Source organism: Anomaloglossus baeobatrachus, chromosome 3 (assembly GCF_048569485.1).
Source record: "Anomaloglossus baeobatrachus isolate aAnoBae1 chromosome 3, aAnoBae1.hap1, whole genome shotgun sequence".
Classification (NCBI taxonomy): Eukaryota; Metazoa; Chordata; class Amphibia; order Anura; family Aromobatidae; genus Anomaloglossus; species Anomaloglossus baeobatrachus.
The window spans coordinates 611393257-611414417 of NC_134355.1; positions in this window are offsets into that span (position 1 = coordinate 611393257).

Below are 21161 nucleotides of genomic sequence, written 5' to 3' on the forward strand. Positions count from 1 at the left end.
CTAAGAGGTTGACTCTATCCCTCTTTAAGCTCTTGGCTACCGAAATGCTGCCTTTCCGCCTAGTGGACACACAGGATTTTAGAGACCTTATGTCTGTCGCTGTGCCCCAGTACCAGATGCCTAGTCGCCACTACTTCTCTAAGAAAGGTGTGCCCGCGCTACACCAGCATGTCGCACACAACATCACCGCTTCCTTGAGAAACTCTGTGTGTGAACGGGTGCATTTCACCACCGATACTTGGACCAGTAAGCATGGACAGGGACGTTACATGTCGCTGACTGGGCACTGGGTAACTATGGTGATAGATGGTGAAGGGTCTGCTGCACAAGTCTTGCCGTCCCCACGACTTGTGTGTCAATCCTCTGTCTGTCCAAGTTCCGCCACTGCTTCTGCCTCCTCCACTTCATCTGGGTCCTCCACCTCTGCCCCAAGCCTGCCTGGTCAGGCCACCAGCGTTCTCACTGCGCAGAAGGAATCACGCACCCCTCATTACTATGCTGGCAGCAGAGCGCAACGTCATCAGGCGGTCTTTAGCTTGACATGTCTTGGGAATAAGAGTAACACAGCTGAGGAGTTGTGGTCAGCTCTGCGGTCCGAGTTTAATAAATGGTTGTCTCCACTCAACCTGCAGCCTGGTAAGGCCGTGTGCGACAATGCTGCAAACCTGGGTGCAGCCCTTCGCCTGGGCAAGGTGACACACGTACCTTGTATGGCTCACGTGTTGAACCTTGTTGTCCAGCAATTTTTAACACACTATCCCGGTCTAGATGGCCTTCTGACCAGGGCACGAAAACTGTTTGCTCACTTCCGCCGTTCAAGCGCCGCAGCTGAGCGACTTGCATTGCTCCAGAAGTCTTTCGGCCTGCCAGTTCATCGCCTGAAATGCGATGTGCCGACACGCTGGAATTCGACTCTCCACATGTTACAGCGACTGTGGCAGCACCGCCGAGCCCTGGTGCAATACGTCATGACGTATAGCCTGGGCCAACGAGATGCAGAGGTGGGGCAGATCACCCTGATGGAGTGGTCTCAGATCAAGGACCTATGCACCCTTCTGCACAGTTTCGACATGGCGACGAATATGTTTAGCGCTGACAATGCCATTATCAGCATGACAATTCCAGTCATTTACATGCTGGAGCACACGCTAAACACTATTCGGAGTCAGGGGGTGGGATAACAAGAAGGGGAGGAACTACAGGAGGATTCATATGCGCAAGGGACAACAACATCACCAAGGTCCAGACGTTCATCATCACCAACGCGGCAGGCATAGGACCATGGGGGACAGGGATCAACATGGGACGGTCTCGTCATCTTCAAGAGTCTACCCGTACCAGTAGGACTGTATCTGGTGCTGGTAACAGCAATTTTATGGCATCTTTTCATAATTTTTTTAGACCCTCCTTTGCAAGGCCACCAGAGACAACAAGTCTGACACATAGTCAACGGCTGGAGAGGATGATACAGGAGTATCTCCAAATGAACATTGATGCCATGACTTTGCAAATGGAGCCTTGCTCACTTTGGGCTTCAAATCTAGAAAAATGGCCAGAGCTCTCCAGTTACGCCTTGGAGTTTTTGTCGTGTCCAGCTGCCAGCGTTGTCTCTGAACGTGTCTTCAGTGCTGCTGGGTGTGTGCTGACAGATAAGCGCACGCGTCTGTCCAGTGACAATGTGGACAGACTAACGTTCATCAAAATGAACAAGTCATGGATCCACCAGGAATTTACTACCCCTGTGTCATCCTGGGGAGAGTAAATGCTTGTGAATTTGGAATGTGCTTGATGCAAATTTAGCTGTGAAGTGTACAACTAGCGCACAAGTGCTGCCACTGAATGGGTGGGTGTGTGTGGGGCACAATTTTTGGAAAAAAAGGGAGACTCCGCTTGGAGTAACCCTTGCTTACATCGTTTTTAAAAGAAGCCAAGATGAACAGAGCTGGGATCAGGAAAGACTTTGCTACCTACCCCGGTGTCATCCTGGGGACGGTTAAGTATGGCGTATTTTTGAATGTGCTTGATGCAAATCTAGCTGTGAAGTGTACAACTGGGGCACAACTGCTGCCACTGAAGGGGTGGGTGTGTGTGGGGCCAAATTTTTGGAAAAAAGGGAGACTCCGCTTGAAGTAACCCTTGCTTACATTGTTTTTAAAAGAAGCCAAGATGAACAGAGCTGGGATCAGGAAAGACTTTGCTACCTACCCCGTTGTCATCCTGGGGACGATTAAGTATGGCGTATTTTTGAATGTGCTTGATGCAAATCTAGCTGGAAGTGTACAACTAGGGCACAAGTGCTGCCACTGAATGGGTGGGTGTGTGTGGGGCACAATTTTTGGAAAAAAAGGGAGACTCCGCTTGGAGTAACCCTTGCTTACATTGTTTTTAAAAGAAGCCAAGATGAACAGAGCTGGGATCAGGAAAGACTTTGCTACCTACCCCGGTGTCATCCTGGGGACGGTTAAGAATAGCGTATTTTTTAATGTGCTTGATGCAAATCTAGCTGTGAAGTGTACAACTGGGGCACAACTGCTGCCACTGAAGGGGTGGGTGTGTGTGGGGCATAATTTTTGGAAAAAAGGGAGACTCTGCTTGGAGTAACCCTTGCTTACATTGTTTTTAAAAGAAGCCAAGATGAACAGAGCTGGGATCAGGAAAGACTTTGCTACCTTCCCCGGTGTCATCCTGGGGACGGTTAAGTATGGCGTATTTTTGAATGTGCTTGATGCAAATCTAGCTGGGAAGTGTACAACTAGGGCACAAGTGCTGCCACTGAATGGGTGGGTGTGTGTGGGGCACAATTTTTGGAAAAAAAGGGAGACTCCGCTTGGAGTAAGCATTGCTTACATTGTTTTTGAAAGAAGCCAAGATGAACAGAGCTGGGATCAGGAAAGACTTTGCTACCTACCCCGGTGTCATCCTGGCGACGGTTAAGTATGGCATATTTTTGAATGTGCTTGATGCAAATCTAGCTGTGAAGTGTACAACTGGGGCACAACTGCTGCCACTGAAGGGGTGGGTGTGTGTGGGGCCCAATTTTTGGAAAAAAGGGAGACTCCGCTTGGAGTAACCCTTGCTTACATTGTTTTTAAAAGAAGCCAAGATGAACAAGTCATGGTTCAGCAAAGACTTTGCTACCTACCCCGGTGTCATCCTGGGGACTGTTAAGTATGGCGTATTTTTGAATGTGCTTGATGCAAATCTAGCTGTGAAGTGTACAACAAGGGCACAAGTGCTGCCACTGAATGGGTGGGTGTGTGTGTGGCCCAATTTTTGGAAAAAAAGGGAGACTCCGCTTGGAGTAACCCTTGCTTACATTGTTTTTAAAAGAAGCCAAGATGAACAAGTCATGGTTCAGCAAAGACTTTGCTACCTAACCCGGTGTCATCCTGGGGATGGTTAAGTATGGCGTATTTTTGAATGTGCTTGATGCAAATCTAGCTGTGAAGTGTACAACTAGGGCACAAGTGCTGCCACTGAATGGGTGGGTGTGTGTGGGGCACAATTTTTGGAAAAAAAGGGAGACTCCGCTTGGAGTAACCCTTGCTTACATTGTTTTTAAAAGAAGCCAAGATGAACAAGTCATGGTTCAGCAAAGACTTTGCTACTTACCCCGGTGTCATCCTGGGGACGGTTAAGAATAGCGTATTTTTGAATGTGCTTGATGCAAATCTAGCTGTGAAGTGTACAACTGGGGCACAACTGCTGCCACTGAAGGGGTGGGTGTGTGTGGGGCATAATTTTTGTAGAAAAGGGAGACTCCGCTTGGAGTAACCCTTGCTTACATTGTTTTTAAAAGAAGCCAAGATGAACAGAGCTGGGATCAGGAAAGACTTTGCTACCTACCCCGGTGTCATCCTGGGGACGGTTAAGTATGGCGTATTTTTGAATGTGCTTGATGCAAATCTAGCTGTGAAGTGTACAACTGGGGCACAACTGCTGCCACTGAAGGGGTGGGTGTGTGTGGGGCCAAATTTTTGGAAAAAAGGGAGACTCCGCTTGGAGTAACCCTTGCTTACATTGTTTTTAAAAGAAGCCAAGATGAACAAGTCATGGTTCAGCAAAGACTTTGCTACCTACCCCGGTGTCATCCTGGGGACGATTAAGTATGGCGTATTTTTGAATGTGCTTGATGCAAATATAGCTGTGAAGTGTACAACTGGGGCACAACTGCTGCCACTGAAGGGGTGTCTGTGTGGGCCAATTTTTGGAAAAAAGGGAGACTCCGCTTGGAGTAACCTTGCGGTGTTTTACATGATTTTAGAAGGGCATGCCATGCCTATATCTGTGTCTCGTCCTCTTTTTCCTCGTAACGCTGTTTTGTTTTCACATGAGAATTTGTCCTTGTCACTTTCCCATGTGTTTGTGTTGTGTTGTGAGTTGTTTATCACCTTTTGGACACCTTTGAGGGTGTTTTCTAGGTGTTTTTATGTGTTTGTGATTGCCTGCCATTGTTTCCTATGCAGTTCGAGTTCGGTTCGTCAAATGTTCGACGAACCGAACTCGAACGGGACCTCCATTCGGCGAACCGACCTCGAGCCAAACCGCGACTGGTTCACTCATCTCTACTGATGATGGTTCTGGTGTAGAATTCAAATATTGATGATGGTTCTTGTGCTATATTCATGCACTAATCATGCTTTTGATGTTTAATTCATGTACTGATGGTGGTTTTGGTACATTATCATATACTGATAATGCTTCTGGCTTATTCATGTACTAATGATGGTTTTGATGTATCAATGTATTGGTATTGGTTCTGATGCTGTATTTGAGTACTGATTATGGTTCTAGGAGTGTATTTGGTATATTTGTACTGATGATGGGTCTGTTGATCTATTCATATATTGATAATTTTGGTGCTGAATTCATGTACTCATGTGATCATTCCAGTGCTATTTTCATGTTTTGTTACTTATATGGCAAAGGGAAGGTTGTTAAGCTGCATTTTGGTCAGTTGAAGAAGATATTGTCTAAAAAGAGGTGTGGTTTCCCTCACGATAACAAGAGGTGTGGTTTCCCTCACGATAACAATGAAACTTAAAGATTTGCATCCCACACCTGTTGGAATAAGACAGTGTAAGGTATTGGCTAGTCATTCACATCAGCCATTGAAATTAACAGATGACCACATATTACGAGTGAATAGGCTGTTTCCAACAAAATGTCCATCTAGCTTAAATAGGAAGGTCTTGAGCAAGAAACTTTCTTCTATAATGTCCATGTGCTCTAATGATTCATATAGAATTCATATAAAATATTATTGATATTTCTACTATAGTGTAATATCTGCATTATTCAAATGTTATTTTCACTCCCTTTCAACTTTGGCAAGGTAAAGTACAAAGAATTGTCTGAATAAACACACTTTAACAAAGGTAACGCTCAAATAGATCGCTCTGTGAACCCATTTTGACTTTTGATCCAGCAACTTATGTATATAAATGTATATATGGCCAGGTTCATAAATAATGTTTGTAAAGGTTAATACCGGGTCACATATGGTAGTAAAAGTCTGAGAATTAAATGCTAAGCTTCAGTGGCTCTTATATATTACATGCTTCCCCCTACAATTCTACTGCAAATAGGATTCACATCATCACCTTATCTTTAATAACAAATCATCTACCCACATTTTACCTTAACAGCATAAATCAAGAACAAGAACTGGCAATAAGAAAGGGGAGCAATCAAAATTAATGATGTCATTTGTAAAGTGCTGGAAAAATAGAATAAAAAAGATAACAACATTTTAATGTAAATAAATAGTTCCAATTGTCTGCCTTCATTTTCTTCAGATAAAGAGATTGAAGAGCACTCTTGTATCCTGTGTGTCCTTCAGCGTAGAGACGTCTGTGTCACACAAATGTCACGCTGTGCCAGATCCTGTACACTCTGCAGAAAAAAAGGTCACAGTAAATATGAATCTATAATATAGTCATGCTAAAATAAATAAAATAGGTAGACATTGTTCGAGAGATGGATAGACAGATGGATAGACAGATAGATAGATAGATAGTGTCACGGACTTGAATCTGTGGCAGATGGTGGTGACATGTTCTGGGTCAAAGTCCCACTTCCTTCCAGTAGCTCCTGGTCAGGTGATTCCAGTTGGGACCACGCCCAGGTCCTATAAATACCCTCAACATCCACCAGAGGGTGCCGGTTATTTCTTCATTTGGAAACTTGGCCAGGAGGAGGAAGAAGCTGGTTGATCTCTCTATCAGTTGTTCTGTAGGCTGCAGCATTGGAGTTTGCTGCAGCAGTCACAGGTGTGGTTGTTTTGTTTGGATGTTACCCCGTAATTTCGTTATTCCCCTCCTTTCTACAGAGCTTTGCAAAAGTATTCGGCCCCCTTGAATTTTTCAACCTTTTCCCACATTTTAGGCTTCAAACATAAAGATAAAAATTTAAATTTTATGGTGAAGACTCAACAACAAGTGAGGCACAATTGTGAAGTTGAACGAAATTTATTGCTTATTTTAAAATTTTGTAAAAAATAAAAAAATAAAAAGTGGGGATGCAATATTATTCATCCCCTTTACTTTCAGTGCAGAAAACTTACTCCAAAAGTTGATTGAGGATCTCTGAATGATCCAATGTTGTCCTAAATGACTGATGATGATAAATATAAGCCACCTGTGTGTAATCAAGTATCCATATAAATGCACCTGTTCTGTGATAGTCTCAGTGTCCTATTTAAGGCGCAGATAGCATCAAGAAGACCAAGGAACACAACAGGCAGGTCCGCGATACTGTTGCGGAGAAGTTTAAAGCCAGATTTGGTTACAAAAAGATTTCCAAAACTTTAAACATCCCAAGAAGCACTGTGCAAGCGATCATAGTGAAATGGAAGAGGTATCATACCACTGCAAATCTACCAAGACCTGACCGTCCATCCAAACTTTCATCTGAAACAAGGAGAAGACTGATCAGAGATGCAGCCAAGAGGCTCATGATCACTCTGGATGAACTGCAGAGATCTACAGCTGAGGTGGGAGAGTCTGTTCATAGGACAACAATCAGTCGTACACCGTACAAATCTGGCCTTTATGGAAGAGTGGCTAGGAGAAAGCCATTTCTCAAAGATATCCATAAAAAGTGTTGTTTAAAGTTTGCCACAAACTGGGACGGAGATTTGTCTTCCAACAAGACAATGATCCAAAACATAAAGCAAAATCTACAATGCAATGGTTCACAAATAAACGTATCCAGGTGTTAGAATGGCCAAGTCAAAGTCCAGACCTGAATCCAATCGAGAATCTGTGGAAAGAGCTGAAAACTGCTGTTCACAAACGCTCTCCATCCAACCTCACTCAGCTCCAGCTGTTGCAAAGGAAGATTGGGCAAGAATTTCAGTCTCTCGATGCTCAAAACTGATAGAGACATACCCCAAGCGACTTGCAGCTGTAATCGCAGCAAGAGGTGGAGCTACAAAGTATTACACTAAAGAGGACGAATAATATTGCATGCTCCAATTGTCAGTGATTTATTTTTTAAAAAAGTTTAAAATAAGGAATAAATTTCGTTCAACTTCACAATTGTGTCCCACTTGTTGTTGATTCTTCACCATAACATTAAAATTTTTATCTTAATGTTTGAAACCTGAAATGTGGGAATAGGTTGAAAATTCAAGGGGGCAGAATACTTTTGCAAGGCACTGTATGTTGTCTCCCTTTAGATGCTACTTTGAGTGTGGTTGCTGTGTGTACGATTGGTAGTTTTTGCTGTAACCCCTGTTTGTCCATATTTGTTGGTGGAGGTTTTTTTCTGTTCTTGCCAATTCCCCCCTAGGTGGTGGGTTGTGGAGGGTGCTCTATCATCAGGGACAATGACAGGAGATAGGGCTTAGGGTGATGACTAGGAACTCCCTACCATCAAGGTTACCTCCAGGGCTAGGGTGAGCGCAGAGCCCCAGTTTTAGGGCCAGTATAGGCTTCTCTGGGTTCACCATAGTCACAAACATGACAGATAGATGCGGACCACAGTTTTTTTTACTATTCCACATGTGATGTACTGACAATTTTTTGTCGTATGTAGGATACTAGGTTTTTCGCCAGTAATTAATTGCATTCCTTGTCCCAATCAGTCCCATAACCACTGGTTACTTGTGTGCTACCCCCCCATAAACACATGCGACTTCGGACCGTCCATTGTTAGAATTAGTGGAAGTCTCCCATAATCATGCATTTATTAACATATCTAACGGTTAGCTTATCAGTGTTATTTATGGAACCACCCATAAATTAGTATTGCTACATGGTGAAGAAATGATACAACCATAAATTATGATAACAAAAGGTGTATACTTAATACATTCATTACTTTGTATCTGCCAAAGTCATCTTTTTTTATCAAAAGCTTTAATCTTAACAATAAAAAAACAAAGATAAGGATAAAAATTGGTATGATATTAAAATATTGCTATCATATATCCAACAAGTGCTGAGAGTAGAAAAGGTCTTTATAATATAACCCATGTAACAATATTATTATGATTTATAGCACCATTCATTCCATGGCACTTTATATGTTGGGAAAGGGGATGGTGGGGGCCATAGATAGACAAGTACAATAATCATGAACAATACAAGGCACAGACTTTTACAGGAGGGGAGAGGACCCTGTCCACAAGGGCTCGCAGTCTACAAGGTCCTATTTTAACATTTCCTAAGAATGAGACTATTGTCTACCATAAGCCTATGCATAATTATTATTTCTTATTATCGCACCATCTATTCCATGGCGCTTTACAAGTAAAAAAGTGTACATAAAATCTGGTTGTATAATGGTATAGTGGACTGAGGATTATTGTAGGTTTATTTAAAGAAATTGTGTAGCAACATACAAACACACAATGAGTATCAATTCCAAAAGTACACACTCTATTGATAGAAAAATTACAAGCACATATATTTCATTAAAAGCTTCTAAAACATCATAAATATATATGTATACATATATATAGTCTGTATATATATATACTGTGTATATACAGTTAGGTCCAGAAATATTTGGACAGTGACACAAGTTTTGTTATTTTAGCTGTTTACAAAAACATGTTCAGAAATACAATTATATATATAATATGGGCTGAAAGTGCACACCCCTAGCTGCAATATGAGAGTTTTCACATCCAAATCGGAGAAAGGGTTTAGGAATCATAGCTCTGTAATGCATAGCCTCCTCTTTTTCAAGGGACCAAAAGTAATTGGACAAGGGACTCTAAGGGCTGCAATTAACTCTGAAGGCGTCTCCCTCGTTAACCTGTAATCAATGAAGTAGTTAAAAGGTCTGGGGTTGATTACAGGTGTGTGGTTTTGCATTTGGAAGCTGTTGCTGTGACCAGACAACATGCGGTCTAAGGAACTCTCAATTGAGGTGAAGGAGAACATCCTGAGGCTGAAAAAAAAGAAAAAATCCATCAGAGAGATAGCAGACATGCTTGGAGTAGCAAAATCAACAGTCGGGTACATTCTGAAAAAAAAAGGAATTGACTGGTGAGCTTGGGAACTCAAAAAGGCCTGGGCGTCCACGGATGACAAAAGTGGTGGATGATCGCCGCATACTTTCTTTAGTGAAGAAGAACCCGTTCACAACATCAACTGAAGTCTAGAACACTCTCAGTGAAGTAGGTGTATCTGTCTCTAAGTCAACTGTAAAGAGAAGACTCCATGAAAGTAAATACAAAGGGTTCACATCTAGATGCAAACCATTCATCAATTCCAAAAATAGACAGGCCAGAGTTACATTTGCTGAAAAACACCTCATGAAGCCAGCTCAGTTCTGGAAAGTATTCTATGGACAGATGAGACAAAGATCAACCTGTACCAGAATGATGGGAAGAAAAAAGTTTGGAGAAGAAAGGGAACGGCACATGATCTAAGGCACACCACATCCTCTGTAAAACATGGTGGAGGCAACGTGATGGCATGGGCATGCATGGCTTTCAATGGCACTGGGTCACTTGTGTTTATTGATGACATAACAGCAGACAAGAGTAGCCGGATGAATTCTGAAGTGTACCGGGATATACTTTCAGCCCAGATTCAGCCAAATGCCGCAAAGTTGATCGGACGGCGCTTCATAGTACAGATGGACAATGACCCCAAGCATACAGCCAAAGCTACCCAGGAGTTCATGAGTGCAAAAAAGTGGAACATTCTGCAATGGCCAAGTCAATCACCAGATCTTAACCCAATTGAGCATGCATTTCACTTGCTCAAATCCAGACTTAAGACGGAAAGACCCACAAACAAGCAAGACCTGAAGGCTGCGGCTGTAAATGCCTGGCAAAGCATTAAGAAGGAGGAAACCCAGCGTTTGGTGATGTCCATGGGTTTCAGACTTAAGGCAGTGATTGCCTCCAAAGGATTCGCAACAAAATATTGAAAATAAAAATATTTTGTTTGGGTTTGGTTTATTTGTCCAATTACTTTTGACCTCCTAAAATGTGGAGTGTTTGTAAAGAAATGTGTACAATTCCTACAATTTCTATCAGATATTTTTGTTCAAACCTTCAAATTAAACGTTACAATCTGCACTTGAATTCTGTTGTAGAGGTTTCATTTCAAATCCAATGTGGTGGCATGCTGAGCCCAACTCGCGAAAATTGTGTCACTGTCCAAATATTTCTCTACCTAACTGTGTATATATATATATATATATATATATATATATATATATATATATATATATATATATACAGGTAAATAGGTATACAGGGCTCCATAGCTCATGTAGCCCCAAGACCAATGACACAAAGCAAGGGTAAATTTAGAATTAGTAAGCATATGCATAGGGTCAATCACACTTGATCACGAAAACAAATAGATCCAATTTAATTAACGCCCATGCATTATTCCCCTAAAGAATTCCGCCACCTAAACATTAGAAGGGGTGATGCAACCCATGCAGTTACATGTTATAATCAAGGCACCGTCACCTAATATTCATATGGAGACTGCTCACCCATGATTAGCTATGGATTCAAGGATGTCAGAAGTCATGAGGGTACACAGCTCCCGGTTAGTTATTGTAGGTTGTTGGCTTGTCGGAAGAGGTGGGTCTTCAGGTTCATTTTGAAGGTTTCCATGGTAGGTGAGAGTCTGATATGCGTTCCAGAGTATGGAATAAATTTTAAGATACTTTGTAGCATATACTATCTATGCACACTAGGGAAGCACCTTAAAGCTTTTACAGAATAATGAGTACAGTATATGTTGATCTATCTATTAGAGATGAGAAAATCAATTCAATGCAAATCACATTTTTATTGAATTTTTGGGAATTTGCTAGACCTTGCCAATCTGAACAATTTCCAAAAATCGTTGATGATAATCAACAAAAGAAATACCATTTTACACAATGCAGAACATTATATCAGACAGAAATGACTCACTTGACCTCGGGAGCCACCATTGCCGTTTTCTCCCCAAGGCCTTGCAGTTATCACATCAGAAAGGAGTAACTCAGCCTGTATAAAAGCAAAGGCATGGAATGCAGCAACCATTTTGAATGAATATGATTAGGGAGAGAACGTTATAGCTTACAGCTTAGCCATAGACACAGTGTACACATAATATGGCCTGATTGCATTTTGTATCTAAAATTTTGTAAAAAATTAAATCTTCACAATATCGCGACCAAAAAAAATGGAATGTGGCCACAATGTGTGAGTACAATTTATAGCACAGCAATTAAAAAGAGTGGTGTGTGGAAAACGTAACAACACACAGGGCAGCATGGTGGCTCAGTGGTTAGCATTGCAGTCTTGCAGCGCTGGGGTCCTGGATTCAAATCCCACCAAGGACACCATCTGCAAGGAGTTTGTATGTTCTCCCTGTGTTTGCGTGGGTTTCCTCCGGGTTCTCCGGTTGCCTCCCACACTCCAAAAACATACAGATAGGGACTTTAGATTGTGAGCTCCAATGGAGACAGTGTTCCTGATGTATATAAAGTGCTGCGGAAAATGTTAGTGCTATAAAAAAATTAAGATTTGATTTTTTTTTTTTTTTATAATTTCAGAAAAAATATTCAAGGCAATTAAAGGCTTTGATGTACTTTTTAATTCACTGCAAATTGAGTTTCCTATTAAAATTTTGGCAAATTTTAATAAAAAAAAATATTCACTCATCTCTAGTATCTATAGGAATAGATATTAGTGACTAACATGCAATTTAGCTTTATTCATATTAGTTTTCTTCTAGGGTTTTGTTGATCAGTAATTGCTGCCATCACAAATAACATGACACCACCGTTAGGGCATATAAATTGGACGAGCGCAATGTAAGAAAATCTCGTATTGCACTTGGACCAATGTTAGTCAATAAGGCAGAACAGGTCTGCAAGTTTTTCCTCAGCTCTAATTGGACTCTGGAAAATATGGCAGCGTGTATCGGATCACACGCATCCATAAAAGTCTATGGGTGTGTAAAATGTTGGACTGCACTGATGACATCCGAGTGCAGTGCAACATACGTAGAGACAGACAATGAAGAAGATGGAGGAATTAATCTCGCCTCCGCACCTTTGATCCAATTCTCGCATGTGAGAATATCGGAGGACATTAAATGTCACTTGGCTCTTGAGCTGAGTATCATTAGCATATCGCATCCGATTCCATCACATCACATGTCATACATTGGAGACACCCCGGCCTTTATTGGAAGGTGTGAAGTTAAGGAGATTTATATAATTTGCACTTCAGCATATCTACTCTTGAGCAGGACAGTGTTTGCACTAATTAAGTAATACCACACTGTTTTCTTGTCAGCTCCATTATATTTTCCAAATGATAGCCTTTCTTCTATTAAGTGTGGTCTTCCTTAAGACATGAAATCGTGTGTTCTAGCAATCGTTAAAAGCTTGATAAGTTCTTTGCACACTGAATTAAAAACACAATAAATTGCTGCTGTAGTACATTCATAATTACAAAGAGGAAAAAAATGTGGACTTTGTCCAAGGTAACTCATTCTTCTTTAGCATGGGACCCAGAGAATAATTATCTGTTTCATTGTAATGATTATTATTATTATTATCTGTAATATTTTACATATTTTTTGCATTACATACAGTTGAAATCAGAAGTATACATAACCTATCTAAAAAGTGTCTGCATATTTTTCTCACTATATGACCGGAAATCAGAAAAAAACTTTCCCATTTTAGGTCAATTAGGAACAAAAATTATTTATATTTGCCAAATGCCAGAATAATGAGAGAGAGAGAATGTTTTAAGGCATTTTTATTACTTTCTGAAAAGTCAAAAGTTTACATACACTAAGAGCACTATGCCTTTAAACAATATAGAACAGCCCATATGATGATGTCAGGTCTTTGGAAGCTTCTGATAGGTTTATTGGCAACATCTGAGTTAATTAGAGACACACCTGTGGATGTATTCTAATGCATACCTGAAACATACTGCTTCTTTGTGTAGCATCATGGGAAAGTCAAAATAAATCAGCCAAGATCTCAGGAAGAGAATTGAAGTTGCCAGATATATGAAATTGCCTCATTCATGTGTACAAACATTTATATGCAAGTACAAACAAGATGGAAAAGTCCAGCCATCATACCGCTCAGGAAGAAGACGGGTTCTGTGTACCAGAGATGAACGGGCTTTGTTCAGACATGTGCATATGAACCCAAGAACAAAAGCAAAAGACCTTGTGAAGATGCTGGCGGAAGCTGGTAAGATTGTGTCATTATCCACAGTGAAATGAGTTCTGCATAAACAATGGCTGAAAGACTACTCTGCCAGGAAGAAGCCATTACTCCAAAACAAACAAAAAAAATGCCAGATTAATGTTTGCAAATACACACAGGAACAAAGACCTTAATTTTTGGAGACATGTCTAGTGGTCTGACAAAACTAAAATTAAACTGTTTGGCCATAATAACCATTGTTATGTTTTAAGGAAAAAGAGAGAAGCTATGAAGCTTAAGTACACCATCCTAACTGTGAAACAGGAAGGTGGCAGCATCATGTTGTAGGGTTGATTTTCTGGAGGGACTGGTGGACGTCACAAAATAGATGGCATCATGAGGAAAGAGGATTATATCGCAATACTGAAGCAAGAGTATGAGCCAGGAGCTTTAACCTTGCACGGAAATAAGTCTTCAAAATGGACAACGACCCGAAGCATACTCCAAAACTGGTTGCAAAGTGGCTTAAGGATAACAAAGTCAATACTTTGGAGTGGCCATCACAAAACCGTGATCTCACTCCTATTGAAAATTTATGGACAAAGCTGAAAAGTCAGGTGCAAGCACGGCGACCTATAAACATGGCTCACTTGCACTAGTTCTGGGCCCAAATTCCTACCAACTATTGTGAGTAGCTTGTAGAAGGATATTCAAAATGTTTCACCTAAATTATACAGTTTAAGGGCAATGGTACCAAATACTAGTGAAATATATATAAGCTTTTAACTTTACAGAAAGCAATTAAAAAATGACTTAAAATATTCTCTGTCTCTCTTATTGTTCTGTCATTTCGCAAATATAAATAATTTTGGTTTCTAATTGACCTAAAATGGGAAAGGTTTATTCTGATTTAATATCAGATAGTGAGAAAAACATGCAGATGTGTCTTTTTAGTGTATGGAAACTTCTGCTTTCAGCTGTACATGATTACTTCTTCTTTACTTACACATACATTTATTAATCTACAACATCTATATATATAATTGCCTTATTCTGTCTGTCTGTCTGTCTGTCTGTCTGTCTGTCATGCTCCAAAATTGTGTCCTTACGGTGACACAAAGCTGATTGGCCGCTGGGCTCGCCATGGCCCCCCCCCACACGTATTGGCCTCTCGCCCTGGCTCTCTGCAGGCCCCGCCCCCTCACGCAATGCACGCTCGCTCTGGCCCAACTGACACGGAGCTCCGACTCCCAGGTGAGTACACACACACACATCAGATCACACTCACTCTCACACACACCTCACACATCACATCCACACACTCACAACATCCTGGGATATCACAGACATAACCTTGTGATGCTGGGATCTTGACGGAGCCCGTGAACGCTGGTAACCATTATACACATCGGGTAACTAAGGTCCCTTGGTTACCCGATGTGTATCATAGTTACCATTGTACACCGGCTCCGTCACGATCCCAACAGCACCAAACATAACCTTGCGATGCTGGGATCTTGACGGAGCCCGTGAACGCTGGTAACCATTATACACATCGGGTAACTAAGGTCCCTTGGTTACCCGATGTGTATCATAGTTACCAGTGTACACCGGCTCCGTCACGATCCCAGCAGCACCAGACATAACCTTGCGATGCTTGGATCTTGACGGAGCCCGTGAACGCTGGTAACCATTATATACATCGGGTAACTAAGGTACCTTAGTTACCCGATGTGTATCATAGTTACCAGCGTACATCGGCTCCCGGTACACATGTGCAGGGAGCCGGCATTATACTCCTCTCCCCCCAGGACTACTCCTCCTATTACAGTCCTCCTATTATACTCCTCTCTGAGTATAATAGGAGAACTATTATAGCATGGGGGATGTAGCACGATGGGGGGTGCGCAGCATGGGGGATGTAGCACGATGGGGAGTGCGCAGCATGGGGGATGTAGCACGATCGGGAGTGCGCAGCATGGGGGATGTAGCACGATGGGGAGTGCGCAGCATGGGGGATGGAGCACGATGGCGGGTGCGCAGCATGGGGGATGTAGCACGATAGGGGATGTAGCACGATGGGGGATGTAGCACGATGGGTGGTGCGCAACATGGGTGATGTAGCACGATGGAGAGTGCGCAGCATGGGGGATGTAGCATGATGGGGAGTGCGCAGCATGGCGGATGGAGCACGATGGGGGGTGCGCAGCATGGGGGATGTAGCACGATGGGGGGTGCGCAGCATGGGGGATGGAGCACGATGGGGAGCGCGCAGCATGGAGGATGGAGCACGATGGGAAGTGCGCAGCATGGGGGATGGAGCACGATGGGGAATGCGCAGCATAGGGGATGGGGCATGATGGGGGGTGCGCAGCATGGGGGATGGAGCACGATGGGAGGTGCACACCTCCCCCCAACACACACACACAGACACACACACACACACACACACAGGGAACCACAAACACCGCCATACACAGACACCCACACACACAGACAACGCTGCACACACACAACACCCAACAAACAAACACCGTGGCATACATAAATATACGCACATACCGCACAACACACACATTGCACAAAACATACTTCCCCCCAAAACACACCACACCCACACAAACCGCGCAACACACACACACAACGCGACAGACACACAGCGCTCCACAAACAACGCAACACACATACAACACCGCTCTCACCCCCCGCCACACCCAGACAACACCCAGAACATGTACAGCGCCCTACACAAACACTTGGTAACTACACACAACAACATCTATATATATATATATATATATATCTATATCTATATCTATAGCAAAAATCATACATGAACTACACAATACGTAAATTCTAGAATACCCGATGCGTAGAATCGGGCCACCTTCTATTGTTAATTATAATCATACAATACCTGATATACTGACAAAAAAATATTTATATGGATAATTATTTTTGTTGTTTTAGAAGTTAGAGGGATTGTCGTAAGATAAATCTTTAGGGGAGTACTACTCCTAGCTCCCGACTTCCTAGTTTGCTGGGGGCAGTGCACTTCTTAAGATTTACAATTCAGACCAGTGGCATGGCTTTACTGCTATTTCTGCCTGTTCTTCTTACAGGCTGCTAGCAGAGGTATAGTGGTATGCAAAAGTTCGTGCACCTCTAATCAAAGCAAGTTAAAAATGAAAGGATCTCTAAAAGACATAAGGATAAAAATTAATTACACTTTTTCTTTGTATTTTAGGCTATCTAATTTATAAAGCTGTGTGTGTGTGTGTGTATGTGTGCGCGTGTGTGTGTATGTGTGTGTGTGTGCACGCGCGCGCGTGTGTGTGTATGTGTGTGCGTGTGTGTGTATGTGTGTGTGCACGCGCGCGCGTGTGTGTGTGTGTATGTGTGCGCGTGTGTGTGTGTACGCACGCGCGTGTGTATGTGTGTGTGCATGCGCGCGCGCGCGTGTGTGTGTGTGTGTGTGTGTGTGTGTGCGCGCGCGTGTGTGTGTGTGTGTGTGTGTGTATATGTCCTCTAAAGGAATCTGCATCGTCGCATTTACAATCACAAAATTTTGCACAGCCACCTCATTTAACTCAGGGAACATCATAGACTATATTTTAAGGGGAAAATTTAATCCCACTCTTTACAGTTATTCGCCAAAAAAACCCTGCTTACATTAAAAATGGAGCTGGGAGCAGATCTTTTATTATAAACTCCCATTATGGACAGAGAAAGAGACACACAGAGAGACCCACACACACAAAGAGACACACACACACATAAAGAGACATACACAGACACAGAGAGAAACACACGCAGAAAGAGACACATGCAGAAAGAGATAGACACACACACACACATACATACACAGAAGCAGACACACACTGAAAGACACACACACACAGAAAGAGACACACACACAGGAACTGTTTGGATGTGTGAGGTAGTATATTGGCTATTTTGACAGTTAACCTTAATATTTATCTGGTGGCCTATAGCAACCAATCACAGGTCTGCTTCTATTTTGTTAAAGGTCAAGGATCTCTGATTGGTTGCTATAGGCAATGAAGGATATTGTTAAAATAGGACAGCTTAAGCCACATGACCTTACCTGTATACTAATTGTGTGGCGTTTTATGAGGTAATATATTGGCTGTGTTGACAACCTGGATATTTATCAGGTGGCCTATAACAACCAATCACAACTTAACTTCTATTTTGCTACAGATCATTAACAGGAGCTCCGATTTGTTGCTGTATGCAACAAAAGACATTCTTAGTAAAAGACATGTTATGTTTCAGTTAATATGATTTTGATGGTGAGAGGGAGAGAGGGAGAGAGAGTGGGAGAGAGACAGAGAGAGAGAGAGAGAGAGAGAGAGAGAGAGAGGGAGAATGGAAGGGTGGTAGGGTTGGAGAAAGGAAGAGTGACAGAAAGTGAGAGAGAAAGTCACTATCCCAAGAAACGCCGAGTACTACAGATATGTATATGTGTATATATACTGTGTGTGTGTGTATATATATATATATTTATTTATAATATACATATAATATATAGATAGATAGATATAGTTTTTCATATTTTACATTTTAAAATTTTCAAAAGGAAAATAGACTAGTGCAAAAGTTTTTACACCCTTTGGACACCCTTGGAGACTTATGTCCTCAGATTGAGGAAGGTTACAGACCTTAAGGCGGCGTTACACGCAACGATTAATCGTGCGATCGCATGAGTGATCGCACCCGCCCCCGTCGTTTGTGCGTCACGGGCAATTCATTACCCGTGGCGCACATAGTTGTTAAACCCCCGTCACACGTACTTACCTCCCTAACGACATCGCTGTGGACAGTGAACATCCTCTGCCTAAAGGGGGAGGGACGTTCGGCGTCACAGCGACGTCACACAGCGGCCGCCCAATAGAAACAAAGGGACGGAGATGAGCGGAACGTAACATCCCGCCTACCTCCTTCCTTCCTCTTTGCCGGTGGCCACAGGTAAGTTGTTGTTCGTCGTTCCCGGGGTGTCACATGTAGCTATGTGTGCCGCCATGGGAACGACGAACAACCGGCGCTCAGAAGGAGGAATGACATTATGGAAATGAACGACGTGTCAACGAGCAACGATAAGGTGAGTATTTTTGCTTGTTAACAGTCGTTCGGAGGTGTCACACGGTACGACATCTCTAACGATGCCGGATGTGCATCACGAATCCCGTGACCCCGACGACATATGGCATGATATATCGTACCGTGTAACGCCGCCTTTAGGCTGTTAGGAATATGGATTGTTCACTAGAATCTTTAGGAAGGACCAGGTGATGCAAATTTCATACCTTTAGAAACTCAAATTTCCTCTAACCTTTTGCCAAAAAGTAGCAGCTTCTAAGTAGAGTTGAGCGCGGTTCGTGGTTCGTGGTTCTCCAGTTCGCGGCTCGAGTGATTTTGGGGCATGTTCTAGATCGAACTAGAACTCGAGCTTTTTGCAAAAGCTCGATAGTTCTAGAAACGTTCGAGAACGGTTCTAGCAGCCAAAAAACAGCTAAATCCTAGCTTGGTTTCTGCTGTAATAGTGTAAGTCACTCTGTGAATCAAACTATTATCACATTTCAGTGTATAGTGTGCGTGAACAGCGCCTTCAGATCACTGCTGTTTCTATAATGGCGATCGCCATTTTTTTTTTTTTTTCTTGTCTTCCTTCCCTAAGCGCGCGCGTCTTGTGGGGCGGGCCAGCATGTCAGCCAATCACAGACACACACACACCTAAGTGGACTTTGAGCCAGAGAAGCAACGGCATGTGTGATAGGATCTGCATGTCACATGTCCCTGCATTATAAAACCGGACATTTTCTTCACGAACGCCATTATCTGCCTTCTGCGTCTTTGGTGTCAGACATCAGTGTCGCAGCTCCGTCCTCCTGAGTCCTATAGCCGATACAGCTGTATGCGCTGCATACACAGCGTTAGACAGCTTAGGGAGAGCACATTCTAGCAGTCCTTTTAAGGGCTCAAAGCGGCAGGGTCAGAGAGCCATAAGTGACAGGTCCTGCAAACAGCAACAGCGTCTGTGTAGCCCAGGTCAGGGATTTCCTCCCTGCATTTCACCATTAGGAGGGAATAGAAAGGCAGGCTTCCATTCCTCTACCCAGAGCACCACAATCCTGCCACTGTACCCTCTTGTCCTCTGCACACTCCAACTCATTCTAAGTAAGCCATTATACTAGCAAACATTCAGTGTACCTAGTGGCATCCTATACGTGGCTATTGGACTTTGCTATAGTCCCACTAGTGCAAAGACATTTGCAGAGCACGTCTGCCTGCATTGCACACTACAACTTTTTTAAACTAAGCAATTTTACTAGCAAACACTCAGTGTACCTAGTGGCATCCTATACGTGGCTATTGGACTTTGCTATAGTCCCACTAGTGCCAAGACATTTGCAGAGCGCATCTGCCTGCGTTGCACACTCCAACTAATTATAACGAAGCCATTATACTAGCAAACACTCAGTGTACCTAGTGGCATCCTATACGTGGCTATTGTACTTTTGTCAATTCACAGTATTGGAACGTTATTTGCAGGACATCTGCCTGCCTTGCACACTCAAACTTTTTTAAACTCAGCCATTATACTAGCAAACACTCACTGTACCTAGTTGTATCCTAAACGTGGCTATTGTACTTTTGTCAATTCACAGTATTGGAACGTTATTTGCAGGACATCTGCCTGCATTGCACACTCAAACTTTTTTAAACTCAGCCATTATACTAGCAAACACTCACTGTACCTAGTTGTATCCTAAACGTGGCTATTGTACTTTTGTCAATTCACAGTATTGGAACGTTATTTGCAGCACGTCTGCCTGCATTGCACACTCAAACTTTTTTAAACTCAGCCATTATACTAGCAAACACTCACTGTACCTAGTTGTATCCTAAACGTGGCTATTGTACTTTTGTCAATTCACAGTATTGGAACGTTATTTGCAGCATGTCTGCCTGCATTGCACACTCAAACTTTTTTAAACTCAGCCATTATACTAGCAAACACTCACTGTACCTAGTTGTATCGTAAACGTGGCTATTGTACTTTTGTCAATTCACAGTATTGGAACGTTATTTGCAGGACATCTGCCTGCCTTGCACACTCAAACTTTTTTAAACTCAGCCATTATACTAGCAAACACTCACTGTACCTAGTTGTATCCTAAACGTGGCTATTGGACTTTTGTCAATTCACAGTATTGGAACGTTATTTGCAGGACGTCTGCCTGCCTTGCACACTCAAACTTTTTTAAACTCAGCCATTATACTAGCAAACACTCACTGTACCTAGCTGTATCCTAAACGTGGCTATTGTACTTTTGTCAATTCACAGTATTGGAACGTTATTTGCAGGACGTCTGCCTGCATTGCACACTCAAACTTTTTTAAACTCAGCCATTATACTAGCAAACACTCACTGTACCTAGTTGTATCCTAAACGTGGCTATTGTACTTTTGTCAATTCACAGTAT